This window comes from Henckelia pumila, chromosome 1, assembly GCF_033568475.1.
Source record: "Henckelia pumila isolate YLH828 chromosome 1, ASM3356847v2, whole genome shotgun sequence".
NCBI lineage: Eukaryota > Viridiplantae > Streptophyta > Magnoliopsida > Lamiales > Gesneriaceae > Henckelia > Henckelia pumila.
Genome location: NC_133120.1, coordinates 168,642,906 through 168,647,005, shown reverse-complemented (window position 1 = coordinate 168,647,005; position 4,100 = coordinate 168,642,906). Strand labels below are relative to the sequence as shown.

General features: G+C 35.0%; 1 long non-coding RNA gene across 1 annotated transcript; it reads right to left on the bottom strand.

The window, feature by feature from the left end:
- Window positions 1-1,744: 1,744 nt before the first annotated feature.
- Window positions 1,745-2,575, bottom strand: LOC140876341 (uncharacterized). Its single transcript, XR_012148751.1, has 2 exons — window positions 2,520-2,575; window positions 1,745-2,358 (listed from the first exon to the last, which is right to left on the bottom strand). It is a non-coding gene; the product is annotated as an uncharacterized lncRNA (long non-coding RNA).
- Window positions 2,576-4,100: the final 1,525 nt, after the last annotated feature.

Genomic DNA, 4,100 nt, shown 5'->3' with positions numbered 1-4,100 from the left:
AGTCAAATTCGGATTTTATTTCATTTTACGTGATCATGTTGTATTACAATGGTATATGCGCTAAACATTATCTACTCTATGGCTAATTAATAATTAGCATATGATATATCAGAAAAAAAAGGAAAATATATTTCTGTACGTAATTTTTCGAAATTTGATCTATCTTCATTTTTCTACATTTAACCAAAAATTTGCACCGAATAATTGACATGACCCTAGATCCATACATGTCACTGTCGGATATATACTATAATATTTTGATTATGTCATGTCATGATATTGTTGATAAGCCATATCATCATTCAGACGTGAAAAAATCAATTTATTGCGTTAAAACTAAATTTAATTTAACCAGTTATAATTTTTTTTATGGAGACCAACCAGTTTAATTAGAATATATGTATCTCACGTGAACACTTTGTATGACTAATATATATTTCAACAGAATTGATCAGGGATAACGCTACTTAGAGGCACGGGGACAACTGTCTTTTCTTAAATTTTGTTGTGAAAACATACTCTTATGTTTTATAAAATTTATACTTAATTATTATTATTAGTTAAAGAATAAAATATCATACAAACCCAGCCACCATTAATACACATTAGAAAGAGTGAAAAAAAAATTGTCTTGCTTCCTTGATCGTATATTTAATTTTTGTTACTCTTTAATTTGCAGATATCCAACTAAATTTTTAATCAAAGTAATCGAATGAAATATAAATATTTGAATGATAATTTTAATGCTTATATTGAAAGAGATATACTTAATACAGGGAAATGCTAGCTTGTTGAATGTAGTCATTATCAATTATTTTCAGAAAAATTCAAGGGATATATAATTATATTGTATGTTAAATATGAAATTAAAAACTATATTATATATATTTCGTTATTTATATATTTTAATTTTTGTTATGTATAATCATCCGATCCATAACAAAGATTTCTGAATCTCTCTCTTTTACGCTTGTGATCTCTAGGTTGCTGACAAATTTTCTAGATCTGCCCTTGGATTTGATGATATAGAATATACGGTGAATTCTTCTCCAATTATGCAAGACAGAACAACCTTCAAGAAACGAAACATTTGGCTACAATATCAAGTGTGCTGATCTCTTTGTAGGATAAATATATCTATTTAAGGGTTAGAAAGTATGCATTAAATTTTATGTATACGTAGAATATCAGGGACTGATGTTCCAGGATCAAATTTTGCACTTTCCCATCCCTAAAATCCCTTAATTGTGTGACTTCTAGTCCACCAAGTCTACTTGACAAAGATATATAGAAGGTTCAATTCATGTCATATTCATTCAATATTGCTAGCTTAATTAATATTTCAGCCCCCCTCTGTGATTTTAATTTCTTTGGAGATTTTTGACGAGGAGTGGATGAGATCCTCGAATCTCGGGGTCGCGCGTGTGCCTTTGGCTTCATTGTTCTAAAGAGGAGATATTGCATGATGGATCTCATCTTAATTTCTTCTCTAGATCGCACCTGGTAAATCAGTTATCAACTTTCTTTGCTAGCCTTTTTTTTTGTTTTTTGTTTTTTGTTTTTTGCGGCACATGAGTTAACGCTACATATATATATACAGTAGCAAAACTGTGCTTGAAGTCAGGAAACAATAATTGCTCCGAAAGTTGAGTTTTCTACATAAATATCTGTGTGTAGAGTGACCTTTTTGCTGATCAGCTTCGAGGGTTATAAATTTCGAATTATGACTTTCATAACAATGAAATGAAGTCAATAATTTCCCAATAAATTTCATCATATAGTTTGCCAATATATGAACGTCGATGTCATGACAGCAATATATAATTTCTGAAATTAACTCCACAGATAAATTTCGGGTCTACATGAATATATATAATGACACTTGAAGATACTATAAGTAATAGCAAGCCACTCCATCCTACACCAAACAACTTACCATATCGCGATTTATTAGATCGGGGCGAATCTCAGAGTGATGGGAAGACCAGAATCACTTACATACCACACACATTAATATTATCCAACATGCAAACACACTTTAATTAGATACATCAAACGTATAAATACTCCCCTATAAATATCGCGAATAACATCTCGAACAAATTAGATAGTCTTTATTTGTGCCTGGGCTTATCCGCGCCACCGTATACATGATGAGTGTTGTCCTGGTCAAGAGAGGAGCCTTCGTCGATCGACGCTGAAGTAGTATACTCTCCATAACTCTCATGGCCGCTCAAAAGGTGACGATTCATGATAGGAGGCATTGTTATTTTCGCATCGACTCGGAGACTTGCAAGTATGAGTACACAAGCAAGAATTAGAGAGATTATTGCAGCCTTCATCGTTAAGATCAAGAACCTGCCAAGACAAACGGATTAATTAGAGAAATATATCAAAAACCCTATTGATGTTCATTAATATGTAAATGTTGAATTCTTGTCAAGTTAAAAAAAAATTATATGGAGAAATCCAGTAGATATATAACACTGTAAATATGATCAAGGAAAGTAGGGTTTTACAGCTACACATATGATTCAAGAGAGCACCCGTAATCTTTTCTTGTGTTCAGTGTTTTGTTACTCTACGAAATTCACATTATATAGTGAAAATTAGTTACTATACTACGTACATTTGTTAGTGGCAAACCAGGTAAAAGCACTAAAGCAACAATGAATTTGTGGAGCATGCACTAAATTGATTACATTCTATAATTAGCAGCAACATGGTAGTATATTGGATACTCTACATTTTATGAGCTAGGTTTGATTATCAGTGTTTGCTTTATAATCCCGACATTAATATGCTCTAATATCAGGGTTGCATATTTGATGGGATGGAAGCCCAATTTGTTAATTAATAAAATAAACCCAAATTTATGAGCTCAAGACACAAGAGTCTAAGCCCGCGAAGAACTCCTAAAACATCTATAAATAGATGTGTCTCTCTTATATCCAAGGTACATTCTCAATTTTCTCTCTAACTTGAGCTTTCTGATTTTGAAAGATTATCATTGTGCTCTTGGCTGACTTTAGTGTCAGAGTGCCTACACCAAGGAATCGCCCGGCGCCTCTGACATTTTTTTGGGACGCAGGTGACGATCCACAAAGTTTCAGTTTACGCTACAGGGTTCACTCTACTCTACGTGTTTACCTTACGCTACAGGGTTCATTCTACGCTACGTGTTTACCTTATGTTGCGAGGTTCACCTTACGGTACGTGTTTACCTAACGCTACAAGGTTCACCTTATGCTACGTGAGTGTTCTACGTTGCAAGGTTCCGACTACAGACCTTACGTACCAGTACTTGTATTTTTGGCTACATCAGCTTGGAGCCGTCTGTGGGAATCATTTTTACCTCGTCACTGAGAATGAATAATCAGCCTCAAACCTCTCAAGATACTGAAAATGATGGACTACCATATCAGCCGACAATGCAAAATGCACAGGCGGAATTGAGAAACATGTTAGAGGAGACCGCCGTCTGCGCTGCGAGTGAAGCATTGGCAAGATTCTTGGAGTCCCAACAAAATGACAAGGTCGAGAAGATAGCCGACGAAAATGGTTTATCCACCACTAACCCGAAAGAGGATGCCCAAAAGAAAACAACAAATGAAGCAAAAACTCCACCACTTAATTACAAGAAGAAGACAACCCATAGAGAGGATGGGGTCCAGAGTCAAGCTCAAAGCACCCCAATGAATGAAGAAGAAAAATCCTTGGCAGTTTTACTTGCCAGCCGCAGCCCATTCCCTACAGCTATCCTAGCTGAATCATTGCCCAAGGGAATGAAAATCGCTAATCTTCTAGAATATGAGGGAACAGATGATCCACAAGATCACCTTGACAAATTTTATGTAAAAGCGGATTTATATGACATAAGAGATGATGCTTACTGTATCCGGAACCATTGAAAACCTGGAACAGTTAACCCAGCGTTTTCTCCATCAATTTTCGATCAACAAAAAGTATCCGAAAACCGCAGCATATCTTTTTACAATCACTCAAAAGGAAGAAGAAGGCTTACGGGACTATGTACAACGTTTACACAAGCCGTCCATGAAGTTCCTCATGTTAACCATGACTTGCTAGCAGGAATAATT